The sequence below is a fragment of the Oncorhynchus gorbuscha genome, linkage group LG15, assembly GCF_021184085.1.
Source record: "Oncorhynchus gorbuscha isolate QuinsamMale2020 ecotype Even-year linkage group LG15, OgorEven_v1.0, whole genome shotgun sequence".
NCBI classification, from domain to species: domain Eukaryota; kingdom Metazoa; phylum Chordata; class Actinopteri; order Salmoniformes; family Salmonidae; genus Oncorhynchus; species Oncorhynchus gorbuscha.
The window spans coordinates 52,596,608-52,611,415 of record NC_060187.1 but is presented as its reverse complement, the minus strand read 5'-3'; the positions used below and the strand labels follow the sequence as shown (position 1 = coordinate 52,611,415).

The 14,808-nt window shown below is 40.9% G+C and overlaps 1 protein-coding gene across 5 annotated transcripts in view; it reads right to left on the bottom strand.

The window, feature by feature from the left end:
* LOC123997480 (transcription factor HIVEP3-like) overlaps window positions 1-8,383 on the bottom strand; it is a 66,605-nt gene extending 58,222 nt beyond the window's left edge. For all 5 annotated transcript variants that reach the window (XM_046301759.1, XM_046301758.1, XM_046301761.1 and 2 more), the window contains exon 1: window positions 8,127-8,383. The gene's annotated coding sequence lies outside the window, so the exon portion shown is untranslated. The remainder of the gene's footprint in view (window positions 1-8,126) is intronic.
* Between the last annotated feature and the right edge of the window lie 6,425 nt (window positions 8,384-14,808).

Genomic DNA, 14,808 nt, shown 5'->3' with positions numbered 1-14,808 from the left:
AAAGGTAAAATAAAAAAAGGCACTGAATTGATGGAACGACCCATCTGTGAACATGTTTTTTTGTGTCTGCCTAGATAATAAATAAATATATATTTTTTTAAATGTCAGAAGAAGGCCCACACAGAAAGCAAACCAAACACTCACTGTCGGTCTAAGTCTTTTCAACTGCGAAAGTAGCTGTCTGAACCCAACCTTAAACAACTCAGAGCCATAGAACTGACAAGAGAGATGCACAAAGGAAAGAAAAAATGTGATGCACAATGGCATGAGGGGAAGATCGAAGACAAAAATAGAAAAAGGATGTGTCATTTTTAGACGCGAGGCCCCTCCCTCCACCCACGTTTCGCTGCTGCTGTGTGGGCTTCAGGACAGCGTGCAAATATTTTTACACTTTCACACTCCTCTACTTACACTCTCTGTCTAGAGAAAACTCTCACACTCAGCCTATAGTCCCATAGCGCCCATAGAGTCATTCTACGGTAACTATAATATAAGGTGAATGACAATTTGAAAAGAGAGAGGGAGTTGTATGAAAAATGGAATGACTCACCATACAACTCAACAACTGAGCAAAGACATCCCATCAATTTCAACTAAAATCCAAAACATCAGGAACTGAGTAGCTGAAGCAACACCATGAAAGGCAGGGAAAGACCAATTCAAATTCCCTCCACAGAGCTTCCCCCGTATAGCAGAATCCCAGTGCTGCCATCACGATTGGTGCGGTGAGTGTAACCGGGCGGCATTTCAGCGGATATTTGTAACCTCTGTGACTATGATAAACTATGCTAATGAAGTATAACCCATTGGGCGCTCCCCTGCACAAACACAGGCTCAAGGGAGAGTCAACAGGTGGGAGCTCCGTTTAAGTGTGTTCAAAAAAAGGGCAACAGGTTGCTGGATGTCAGGGGGTCTTCCAGTGGTAAACAGACCTCCCACGGCAGGCAACCTGCTGAGGGAGTTTACCCACACCACCGCCCAGCCAATCTTAGTAATAACTCTCTGCCCACAGTGACAAACACCTCCATTCAGACCCAGAGTTGGTTTACAGTTGACAAAAGCCTCCTACGTGTTCCCACTCTGCCTAGGCCAGTACACTGCATGCCATTATGCAAAAATAGTGTGGTTGGTCCTTCTGTAGCTCAGTTGGTAGAGCATGGCGCTTGTAACACCAGGGTAGTGGGTTCGTTTCCCGGGACCACCCATACGTAGAATGTATGCACACATGACTGTAAGTCGCTTTGGATAAAAGCGTCTGCTAAATGGCATATATATATATATAGTGTTGTACTGTAGGGAGAGAAACTCTATGACCTTAACACCACCATCTAGTGGTCAGAACCTGGTAATACCAGGATGTATGATGGGTTAATGTCCCAACTCTGAACATGGACAAAAAACAATCCCCAAATTCGATGAGAATACATTACATTGGATAAAGAAACAACACTCCAGGCTGCAGCTCCAACCTACTTGTCAGACATAGAGAACTGATACTGCATACTTATTGGGTTGGGATTGGAGTATCCGTGGGTGGCATTTGACTATTTCATTAGATTCCACATCTTACTCATAACCACGTTTGCAGCCACAAAAGTCAAATCGTATAAAACAACAACTGTGATGGAAACTGGAAGTTTCGGTGCAATTTTAAAAATTCAGACAGAATTATTTTGTTCGACGTGGTGGGATGCTTTTGTGTCTGTAAACTTAATTATGCGAGTAATGTCAGTGGAAGTTCCTTTGTGCGCATATATTGAAACCATAACCATCATGTCACGCGACAATATGGCGTGTGGTCCTCCCACTACAACTCGAGACACCATGCAGTTATGTTTCATAGGGTGGTGAAAGTGCATGGTGATGAGTTTGATGCTCTGTTCCAATAAATATTGATGGTCTTTTCTGGTGATATGACAATCAATGCTTAACTGCCGTTTGACAGATAAAAATATTATTGCTCTTATCCACAATAGTCTCATAATGTAGACTTACTTGCCTACACGGTGTATCTGCAAACTGTTTTTCTAGGGTGCACGAGCCTTTTTATTCTGGTTTGAGACAGTTTGCACTGTTCTGTGAAAGGAGTACTACACAGCGTTGTACGAGATCTTCAATTTCTTGGCCACTTCTTGCATGGAATAGCCTTCATTTCTCAGAACAAGAATAGACTGACGAGTTTCAGAAGAAAGTTCTTTGTTTCTGGACATTTTGAGCCTGTAATCGAACCCACAAATGCCAATGCTCAACTAGTCTAAAGAAGTTGTGCTAATTAAAGAAGCAATACAACAGTTTTCAGCTGTATTAACATAATTGCAAAAGTGTTTTCTAATGATCAATTAGCCTTTTAAAATGATAAACTTGGATTAGCTAACGTGTCATTGGAACACAGGAGTGATGGTTGCTGATAATGGGCCTCTGTTCGCCTAGGTAGATATTTTATGATTTTTTAAATATTTTTAAATAAAATTAGCCATTTCCAGCTACAATAGTCATTTACAACATTAACAATGCTGACACTGTATTTCTGATCAATTTTATTTTATTTTAATGGACAAAAAAACAAGGACATTTCTAAACTTTTGACTGGTAGTGCATTTCAAACGTGTGCTTGTCTGAGGTGTTGGACTCGGCGACAGTTGCTATCCATTGGCGCGCTGCGATTGGTTGCCAAAAATTCTGGGACGGCACTTAGGGAAAAGTCAATAGAATTGGCTACAATCAATGGGAAATCATAGTCGTCACAAACCACAGTTTGGTTCTCAACTTTGGACAGCACACTATGTTAAAGTATAGTAAAGAAAATAAAAGTAGAGTATAGTGCAATACAGTACTAGAGTTGAATACACAATAAAGGTACTATACTCTACTTTGATGTCCAAACTTGTGAAACATACACTACCGGTTAAAAGTCTTAGAACACCTACTCATTCAAGGGTTGTTCTTTATTTTTTACTATTTTCTACATTGTAGAATAAAACTGAAGACATCAAAACTATGAAATAACAAATTTGGAATCATGCAGTATCCAATTTTTGTTTTAACAAATCAAAATGTATTATATATTTGAGATTCTTCAAATAGCCACCCTTTGCCTTGATGACAGCTTTGCACACTCTTTGCATTCTCTCAACTTGCTTAATGAGGTAGTCACCTGGGAATGCATTTCAATTAACAGGTGTGCTTTGTTAAAAGTTAATTTGTGGAATTTCTTTCCTTCTTAATGCGTTTTAGAGTAACTGATTGGCTCAGACATGAACTTTGAAAGTTTCTTCAATTGCAGTCACAAACACTATCAAGCGCTATGAAGAAACTGGCTCTCATGAGTACCACCACATGAAAAGAAGACCCAGAGTTACCTCTGCTGCAGAGGATAAGTTCATTCGAGTTACCAGCCTCAGAAATATCAGCCCAAATAAATGCTTCACAGAGTTCAAGTAACAGACACATCTCAACATCAACTGTTCAGAAGAGACTGTGTGAATCAGGCCTTCATGGTCGAATTTCTGCAAAGAAACCACTACTAAAGGACACCAATAATAAGAAGAGACTTGCATGGGCCAAGAAACACGAGCAATGGACGTTAGACCGGTGAAAATTTCTCCATTGGTCTGGAGTCCAAATTGGACATTTCTGGTTCCAACCGCTGTGTCTTTGTGAGACGCGATGTGGGTGAACGGATGATCTCCGCATGTGTATTCCCCACCATAAATATATGCATATTCTAGCATATGGGCCTGAGAAATAGGCCGTTCACTTTGGGAACGTTATTTTTCAAAACATAAAAATAGTGCCCCCTAGCTGAAAGAGGTTAAACATTAACAGAAATAGCTTGTTTAAATATGTATTCAGACCCTTTGCTCAGAGACTCGAAATTGAGCTCAGGTGCATCCTGTTTCCATTGATCACCCTTAAGATGTTTCCACAACTTGGAGTCCACCTGTGATAAAATGATTGGACATGATTTGCAAAGAAAAACCAGTCTATATAAGGTCCCACAGTTGACCGTGCATGTCAGAGCAAAAACCAAGCCATGAGGTCAAAGGAATGGTCTGTGGAGCTTGAAGACAAGATTGTGTCGACGCACAGATCTGGGTAAGGGTACTAAAACATTTCTGTAGCATTGAAGGTCCCTAAGAACACAGTGATCTCCATCATTCTTAAAATGGAAGAAGCTTGAAACCACCTAGACTATTCCTAGAGCTGGCCAATTGGCCAAAATGAGCAATCGGGAGAGAAGGGCCTTGGTCAGGGAGGTGACCAAGAACCAGATCATCACTCTGACAGAGCTCTAGAGTTCCTCTGTGGAGATGGAAGAACCTTCCAGAACAACCATGCAGTACTCCACCAATCAGGCTTTTATGGTAGAGTGGCCAGATGGAAGCCACTCCTCAGTAAAAGGCACATTACAGCCCACTTGGAGTTGCCAAAAGGCACCTAAAGGAAACAGGATTCTCTGGTCTGATGAAACCAAGATTGGAACTCTTTGGCCTGAATGCCAAGATTCACATCTGGCAGAAACCTAGCACCATTCCTACGGTGAAGAGTGGTGGTGGCAGCATCATGCTGTGAGGATGCTTTTCAGCAGCAAGATTGAGGGAAAGATGAACAGAGCAAAGTACTGAGAGATCCTTGATGAAAACCTCAGACTAGGGGGAAAGTTCACCTTCCAGCAGGACAACGACCCTAAGCACACAGCCAAGACAGTCTCTGAATGTCCTTGACTGGCCCAGCCAGAGCCCGGACAAGAACCCAATCGAACATCTCTGGAGAAGCCTGAAAATAGCTGTGCAGCTACACTCCCCATCCATCCTGACAGAGCTTGATAGAATCTGCAGAGACAAATGGGAGAAAGTCCGCAAATACAGGCATGCCAAGCTTGTAGCATCATACCCAAGATAAAGTACTGAGTAAGGGTCTGAATACTTATGTAAATGTGATGTGTTTTTTTTGTATTTGATCTTCAGGATTGGTGGGTCCCCTGCAGGACGATTGAGCTAACATAGGCCAATGCTATTAGCATGAGGTTGCAAGTAACAAGAACATTTCCCAGGACATATACATATATAATATTGGCAAAGTTTAAATTATTGTTAATCTAACTACACTGTCCAATTCACAGTAGCTATTACAGCGAAATAATGCCATGCTACTGTTTGAGGAGAGTGCACAGTTTTGAACATGAAAAGTTATGAATAAACAAATGAGGCACATTTGGGCAGTCTTGATTTTAAAGAAATAACAGAAATGCAATCTTTCATTGGATCAGTCTAAAACTTTGCACATCTAGCCATCTAGCAGCCAACATCTAAATTGCACCTGGGTTGGAATAATACATTATGGCCTTTCTCTTGCATTTCAAAGATGAAATGTATTATCATTTACCAGATCTTTGTATTATCATTTACCAGATCTAATGTGTTATATTCTTTCAAGTGGTACCAAGAAAATGCATATCCTTGCTTCAGGATACATTTGGGTATGTCATTTTAGGCGAAAATAGGAAAAAAAAGGGGTCCAATCCTTAGAGATTATACATTTTCTAAAATGTCTAAATACCCGTTTTTGCTTTGTCATTATGGGGTAATGTGTGTAGATTATTTCATAAATGTTATAACACGGCTATAACGTAACAAAATGTGGAAATAGTCAAAGGGTCTGAATACTTTCCGAATGCACTGTACACGCACACGCACTCCAGCCTCTGACATTTCTCCTTCTAAAATTTCAAAACTCTATTTTACTTTTTTTAAATTTTCTGTGCATTGTTATATATATATATATATATATTACTGCACTGTTGGAGCTAGGAAGACAAGCATTTCGCTACACCCGCCATAACATCTACTAAATATAGTAAGTGTATGAGACCAATGACATTCTTTGATTTTAGTTACAAGAGGAACAAGATTTTTGTCTTAAAATACCATGTTTATGTTTCAATGCAGTACACATTGTAAGTAAAATAATATATTTCAACACATTATTGAAGTGACATTCTCTACTTAGCCGTTAGGAGAGGAGGCAGAAATCAATTACAAATCTAATCGAACAACAAAACGAAGCGACCAACCAATTGCAGAGGGCGATCAGAGAGCATCTTGGACACATTCCGTCAGAAAATGTCTTGGTGGTGCTAGTTAGTATTACACTTAAGCTGTAACCACACTTGTACAGGGAAAATAATAAAAGACGCAGGCAACAGAGATGACATAAAGGGGCAGGTTTTTGAAACCACTGGACCGGTCACTGACCTGATTGAAATTAGTAGATTTATTTGCTAATGAAACGGTGATGGGTTGTGAATGAGATTATTAGGAATGTGCACAGGGAAACTTCTAAACTTCCAAAAGAGCAAGCTACTTCTCTCTGAATGAAGGACAGTATAAAAAAATGAAAGAAATGTATGCAGATTTTAAAGTTATCCACACTAATGAGTAATTAATATATGGGGTATAGAAAATATGAAGGAAATAAGGAATAGATGCAAAGCAAATGCTTCAGGATTCCATGCAAATCATATTTTTATATCATGGGCATGTCATGTAGGCCTACGGTATAGTCTAACTGTTTGGCCTAAAATGCCCTTGACGGAGTACCTTTTAACGTGTGTAAAAAAAGAACCAAGAACGCATCGCGTCAAACGCGGACAATAAAAACTAAAAATATTGACCATGTCCTATGACAAATGCACAGAAAATGTCATACCACCATATTAAGGAGATCAAATACGATCAACATTACTGTAATGTGTGTTTTCTGACAGGCGACCCACTACAGTGCACTGACTCAAGCTTTCCCAACAAAGCAACCCATCACTAGGCTAAGCGTAATTTCATTCTGGGCAGTGGGCTCTCTCCAGAATTCATAAACAACAGATGACTGGCATATAGGTAAACCAAAACTGGATGAATGCATGCTTTGCTTTCACATTTCAAGATGATATTTCTAGAAAATCGCATCTTGGCAGATGTTGGCCTATGAAGTTCTAACCTAAGATATTATTTCACTGTATGACATGATCAACTGCAATCAAGAATATGTTGAGCAAGTTATCACATTAATTCATATAAATGGTCAGACTTTACGTTGGTGAATGAAGGCAGGTAGACCTAACGATTTATGCCATCCTTCTTTTTCCCCATTGCACAAGCATGTAACCAAGAAAAAAGAAAAATTTAACTTTTGCCTGACTGGAGTTTATGCACACAAATATTTTGCGCACGGTAATTTTACGCACACAATTGACACTAGACATGCACGATATTAGGCTATATTACAACAACAAAAATATTTTTAACAGACAGCTGCACGTATGTCAAATATATAGCATATTCTTATTTTAGCCTATGTCAAAAAACACATAAAAAATTCTTAATAATTGCATAGCATTTTCAAAATTTGATCAAAGATAGTACAGTATGAAGATGTCTACTGAAGAAGCAGTTTCTGCCTATCGCACTTTGCGATGTCATGGCGATGTTAGCTTGCGAAACTGATGCGCAGAAACACGTAAATGGGTCAAACGGTCGTCTCGCGCCAAACTGCGCATGTGCAGGCCGTAAGATAAAGACCATCCTTCGATATGAAGTTGTTTCTGAATGAAATGAAAACGTGTCTGTTTGTCATCTTCCAGAGGCTGGAGTGTTCAACTACTTAAGACATAGGCTCGAATCAAGGCTGTGCCTTTAGATTTCTGAAAATTAACTGAGTAACAATTACTCTCCACTGACTTCTCAAACCTGGACTGCTTGGTCTGTTTCGCAAGCGTTCCCGAAAGTCTTACGATGTTGTGCCTCTGGGTTTAGAAACTCTGTGATTTGGCAGTCAGGAAGTGCAATTCAATTCACGGCATGTACAACAGTTCCAATACCGTTACAGTAGCAATATTATACTGTCTACTTTATACTGAGATTGGGCAACTTCAATGTTGAGCACCTCAACTATTGTAAAAAATAAACAGAGTGAGTGCCAAAGTCCGCCACTTCACATCATTAGCTTACAACTGCCAAATTGCTTAATAGTTCCTAGAGCTTGGACATAATGCCATCATATTATTCACTAACCCGGTCATTCGAACGACTAAAAATACATAGCGTGAAGTTACACCGTTTAGCACTACTTACCAGCTTGCTACGGTGTGGGTGCTGCAGCCATTTAACCCGTAGCGAAAAGGCTAGAAGTCCGCATTTCCTCGGCTGTGTCACGGTGTGTGTAGCGCAGATCTTGCAGCGATGCTTGAAGGCAAGCTGAAATAAATTGGGGGGGCTTTCCCTACGCCTTGTCAAAAGAACTACGAAGCCATATTCAGAAGATTAGAACAACAAAAACATCATCTCGCGCTACACAAACATCCGCGCCGGCGCACCAGACATCAAGAGGATCCCGCCCCCTTTCGTCATCTCTCATTGGCCTGGCTTAAACAGGACATTTGACATAGATGGAACTTGTGGCGCAAAAGTCCCAACTTTAAATATACTATCTGGAAAACGAATCCATTTACACCGTTTAAAATGCACTACACAGAAATCGCTCCACCATTTCTTGGGTGCTAAAATTCTAATAGTTCACCTAATTCAGTTTGTTACAAAAAAGCATGTATATTGTAGAATATCATTGTACCATCTAAACCGCTGTGAAATATATGTTCCATAATTAAAAATATTGCATTTATCTGTTTGGAGCTGGTGTACAAAACCAAAAGTAAAAGATGCAAAAGGGAAACTTAATCAAGGAATCATAGAAATAGCGCACATAGAACATATATATCACTTCTTAGACTTGCTTTCAATGAGAATGACATATCCATAATTCACATTTCTATGTGAATTGGATCACCCAAAAAAGTTACATATTGCAGCTTTATGCTAGACACCTCATTCAAACTTTAAAATGTGCAGAGCGGTCAGGACCAGTGTGTGCATACAACTTTTTGATACTGTATCTTTTATACTTTTAAAACTATTACGTTTTTTGTCCATCTTCATTCACTTTCACGGGATTTCTTTAACACTCTTAAGTTCCCATTGTGACATCAACTCCCTGACTCCCAACATTCCATTCACAGTGAACAATTTTGAACAAAGATACGCTACTCTGACCCCTTTCCCATCAATTTGAACAAAAAGTTAAAGCATATGAAATCTTCCTCTACTTCCAAACAATTTACATTTTTAAAACTTTCGACAAACTTAGAGGGTACGACATATTGGTCTACTTCTCTGCTATTCAAATCAGGAATCAGAACAAAGTTAGCTGATACCAATAAAAAAGACAGCTAAGTTACCACATTAACAACTTTTTGTCTCAACTTTTAGAAACTGAAATTTTTACCACTTTAGACAAAAACTTAAAGGGTATAACATATTGGTATACTTCTCAGCTATTTAAGGGAGTTTTCACATATAGTTATCTTCAAAAGAACCGATCTCAGTCCTCTTTAAAAAAAAGCTAAATAATTCAGTTCACTTTGTATTCACACTGCCCTTTCCATTGAGTGAGGACTCAACTCTTTTGCCAGTTTACGTCAACAATTTTTTGGACCAAGTCTTTAAATTCACATTGCTATGTTTAGAAAGGAACCAATATCTTTTTCCTACATGCAATCTGGGTTTTACAAAGTGCAGGACAAACCATTCAATCAGAATGCGTTATTGGAAAGCTATATATAACAACTTACATTTTGGAAGCTAATATACTGCATTTAGTTAAACTATGACATTTACAGTACTTTTGGAAAGTGTTCAGACCCCTTGACTTTTTTCACATTTTGTTATTATTATTCTAAAATTGATTAAATATTTTAAAAATCCTCATCAATCTACACACAATATCCCATAATGACAAAACAGGTTTTTAGAAAGGTCTGATGAAATCAAGATTGAACTCTTTGTCCATCACATCTGGAGGAAGCCTGACACCATCCCTACTGTGAAGCATCAAGCTAAGGGGATGTTTTTCAACGGCAGGGACTGGGAGACTAGTCAGGATTGAGGGAGAGATGAACGGAGCAAAGTACAGAGAGATTCTTGATGAAAATCAGAGTGGTCAGGACCTCAAACTGAGGCGAAGATTCACCTACCAACAGGACAACAACACTAAGCGCACAGCCAAGACAATGCAGAAGTGGCTTCGGGAACAGCCAGAGTCCGGACGTAAACCCTATCGAACATCTCTGGATAGACCTGAAAATAGCTGTGCAGTGACGCTCTCCATCCAACCTGACAGAGCTTGAGAGGATCTGCAGAGAAGAATGGGAGAAACTCCCCAAATACAGGTGTGCCAAGCTTGTAGCGTCATACCCAAGAAGACTCGACGAGGCTGTAATCGCTGCAAAAGTGCTTCAACAAAGTACTGAGTAAAGGGTCTGAATACTTACAAGGTACAAATCTGTCGCAGCACTCTTTCTCTCCATGCGGGGGCATACGAGTCTTTGAGATCAGGGCTATCAAAATAATGTTCTCTCTTGCTCACTCAAATGCTAGGCCTAGGTCCTATTACTGCAACATTCAAATGTACAAAAATGTATCTGAAATGCAGCCGTACACATAAACAATCATTGTTTTATATAGCTTAACCCATTACAGTAAAAGCCCTGTCTATGTTCGACTAAGCTACATGGAATTGTTTTAAGGTCATACCAAGGATAATTTTTAATTGACAGCTTTGCACACTCTTGGCATTCTCTCAACCAACTTTTCCAACAGTCTTGAAGGAGTTCCCACATATGCTGAGCATTTGTTGGCTGCTTATCCTTTACTCTGTAAAGTGTTTTTGAAATCTGACACAGTGGTTGCATTAAGGATAAGTATATCTTTAATTCTGTGAATAACACTTGTATCTTTTATCAATGTTTATTATGAGTATTTCTATAAATTGATGTGGCTCTCTGCAAAATCCCCAGATGTTTTGGAAGCAAAACATTACTAAACATAGCGCGCCAATGTAAACTGAGATATTTGGATATAAATATGCACTTTATCGAACAAAACATACATGTATTGTGTAACATGATGTCCTATGAGTGTCATCTGATGAAGATCATCAAAGGTTAGTGATTTATTTTATCTATATTTCTGCTTTTTATGACTCCTCACTTTGGCTGGAAAAATGGCTTTGTGTATTTTTGTGACTAGGCTCTGTCCTAACATAATCATATGTTGTGCTTTCGCTTTAAACCCTTTTTGAAATCGGACACGATGGGTCGATTAACCTCTTGCTCCTACCTGACACGCAGGCGTCCCATCTAGACATCTGGAAATGCAAATGGGCTACGCTAAATGCTAATAGTACTTGTTAAAACTCAAACATTCATTAAAATACACATGCAGGGTATTGAATGAAAGCTACACTCATTGTGTATCCAGGCAACAAGTCAGATTTTTAAAATGCTTTTTGGCGAAAGCATGAGAAGCTATTATCTGATAGCATGTAACACCCCAAAAGACCCGCAGGGAACGTAAACAAAATAATTAGCATAGTCGGCACTACACAAACCGCACAAATAAAATATAAAACATTCATTACCCTTTGACCATCTTCTTTGTTGGCACTCCTAGATGTCCCATAATCACTATTGGGTCTTTTTTTCCAATTAAATCGGTCCATATATAGCCTAGACATCGATCTATGAAGACTGTGATAAACGGAAAAAAATAGCGTCTTATAACGTAACGTCATTTTTTTAAATTAAAAAGTTGAAGATAAACTTTCACAAAACACTTCGAAATACTTTTGTAATGCAACTTTAGGTATTAGTAAACGTTAATAAGCGATCAAATTGATCACGAGGCGATGTATACTCTATAGGGGTACGTATGGAAATAATGTCCGGGTAAATCTCAACCAAAATATCCGGTCCGAGATCTGAAGAAATGGGCTGTCTCTTCTTCGTTTGACCAAGAAACAAAGCCTAGGCAAATGACAAGACTGTTGACATCATGTGCAAGCTGTAGGAATTGCAATCCCGGCTCCAGGTAATTTGCTTTCCCATAGACAATACATGCAAGTGGCGCATTGATATATTTTCCAATTTTCAGTGATCAGATTTTCCTGCGCTTTTCGATGAAACGCACGTTCTGTTATAGTCACAGCCGTGATTTAACCAGTTTTATAAACGTCTGAGTGTTTTCTATCCACACATACTAATCATATGCAATATACTATATTCCTGGCATGAGTAGCAGGGCGCTGAAATGTTGCACGATTTTTAACAGAATGTTCGAAAAAGTAGAGGGTCGACTTAAGAGGTTGTGACGTAGAAGTCCGTCACTGGCCGCGGGCAGCATTTGGTTCTTTAACGCACACACATATTCATCACTCCTCCCTGCGCCATTATAAGATAAGTTAACAATGTGGGTCGACACACAAATTAACTTCTGTCTTGGTGCATGCATTTCACACTTGGTAATGTTCATATTTGAGAGATACAATAATTATTATACTTATCAATGTTGTGGATGAGCGCATTGTTTGTTTGTTCTGTTCCTCTCTCTCCATCTCTGTAGCTTCCGGGTATGCTGGAAAAGGACCCGAGCTAAGGGAATTGGGTTGGCTTTATAGTGCCTGTCCCAAATGGCTCATTAATGCATATGGGCATATTGAAAGATATTGTCAGTAGTGATGTAATGTTGTAAATGTTATGTTGTGATATTGTTTAAAACCGTGTTGCAATGTATATCCTTTAGTATGTTTAGTTAATGGAAAATGTAGGTTTGTATTGTTAATTGATTAATTAAGCAGGGTTAATTGTTCTGAGGGGAGGGGCTAGCCCTACAAAAAGAGCCTCTCTTTCAGTCATGGAGTCATTTTTGGATTGAGCTGTGGATGGGGCAGCATTGTTTTTAAGCTGTCCCATAAGGTAGACGTTGATGGCAGTACTGTTGTTTTTTGTTCCGGAATCACTTGTAAATAAACACCTTTGCACAGAAGAACTTTTGCGGCTCCGCCATCTTTTTATTTTGATAGAGGTTAGGTTATCCAGTTTAGCCTTCTAGCCTACTCTACGTGACATGGTGGCAGTGGTGGGATGGCGTACCGCAAATCAGTGAATTCCAACAAGAGAGGTAAAGGAATGCGTACAGGATTGCATTCTCAGCAACAGCATCAACTGTCAGAAAAGGTACCTGAAGTTGAACCGGGGTGGAATACCATGGAATCGTCTGGTGAAGAAGTGGTCAAGTATGAGAAACTAGGAGCCCGACCGCGGGGCCAAAGACAACCAGAACTGGGTGAGCTGCTGACTGAAGGAGCAGTTGGGGGACCAGAACCACACCCAACCATGGTAACCCTTTTTCAGCAACTTTTCACCTGCCTTGAGAGGAGGGACGAAGACCTCAAGCAGGAGTTACGTGGCCTACGCCAATCTATCCTCACAGCTCACCACCAGGCGGAACTCGTCAGTAAGAGCCCAAGATTGGGTCTTCCAACACCAGGACGACAAAGGCTCGATGCAGCAGGGACTTCAACTCCACAGCAGGCACCCCAAGCAGTAATGAGGCCAGCACCAGGAGACCAGTCCAGCAGTGTTAACGTCCATCTTCCAGCATTCCTGAGGAAGGAGCCAAAGATGCCCTCATACCAGCAGGGGGAGGACATTGAAAACTACCTGCTGAGGTTTGAGCGCATGGCTAAGACGTGGCAGTGGCCTGAGGTAGAGTGGGCCTGCAGGCTTGTCCCATTGCTCACGGGCAAGGCCTTAGAGGCTTACACAGCAATGGATGAGGGGCTGTCCAATGTCTACAAGGGCTTGAAGGAAGCGCTGCTGGTGAAGTTTGACATCTCACCGGAAACCTACCGTCAACGCTTCAGAGCTGCATCAACGCCATCGGGCGAGTCGCCGACAGAGACGTACCACCGCCTCATGGGTCTCTACCGACGATGGGTTCGACCGGGGGAGAATACACAGGACGAAATCGGGGAGGTCATCATCCTCGAGCAACTTCTACAAGTTCTACCACACGACATTCGAACCTGGGTCCGAAAGCATGAGCCCAAGGACGGGCTTATGGCGGCCAAGCTTGCACTGCAGTATCTTAATGTACGTAAAGGGGGCCCACCACAACCTGCAGCACACGCTCCAAGGAGTCTCAGAGACACAAGGGACATCAGAAACGCCAGAGATGGTGGAGGTAACTCTGGGGGTTATGTGTCTGGGAGGGAGGTAAGGGATCATGCAGTTCGCTCTGATGGGAGGGATCTGACCTGTTTTTACTGCCGGCAGCAGGGGCACAAAGCTTCAATGTGTCCGCTACGTAAATCCAAGCTCTCAGGTTACTGTTATGTACCCAGAGAGGGGGATGGTGTTCAGAATAGACAGACTCAGGAAGGGTCATGCTTGGTACCTGTAAAAGTGAATGGTAAAAGTCTTACTGCAATGATTGACACCGGCAGTTCCCTGTCATTGATCAGAAAAGGTAATGTACCTGTTAATGACATTGATTATGGTCATCAAGACACTGATCCAATGTGTCCATGGTGACCAGTCACAGCAGCCCACAGCTGAGCTCACAGTTGAGATTCAGGGTCAGAAATACCTCCTCAAAGTTGGGGTAATGGAGAAGCTACCTTTTGAGATGATTTTGGGGAGGGATGTGCCTGTACTCTCTGATCTGTTGGGAAGTGTGGGGGGTCAGCTATATGAGCAGTCAGTTTGCCAGTCTGATGTTCAGATGGCATGTTCAGTTGTCTCTCGTGCCCAGGCCAAAGCTGGTTTACAACCTCTGCCTGACTTGTGTGATAGTCTGTGCGAGGGGGGAACCAAAGGGCCCAGAAAGTCACGCCGCCAGCGGCGTCTTGAGAAGTATGTGG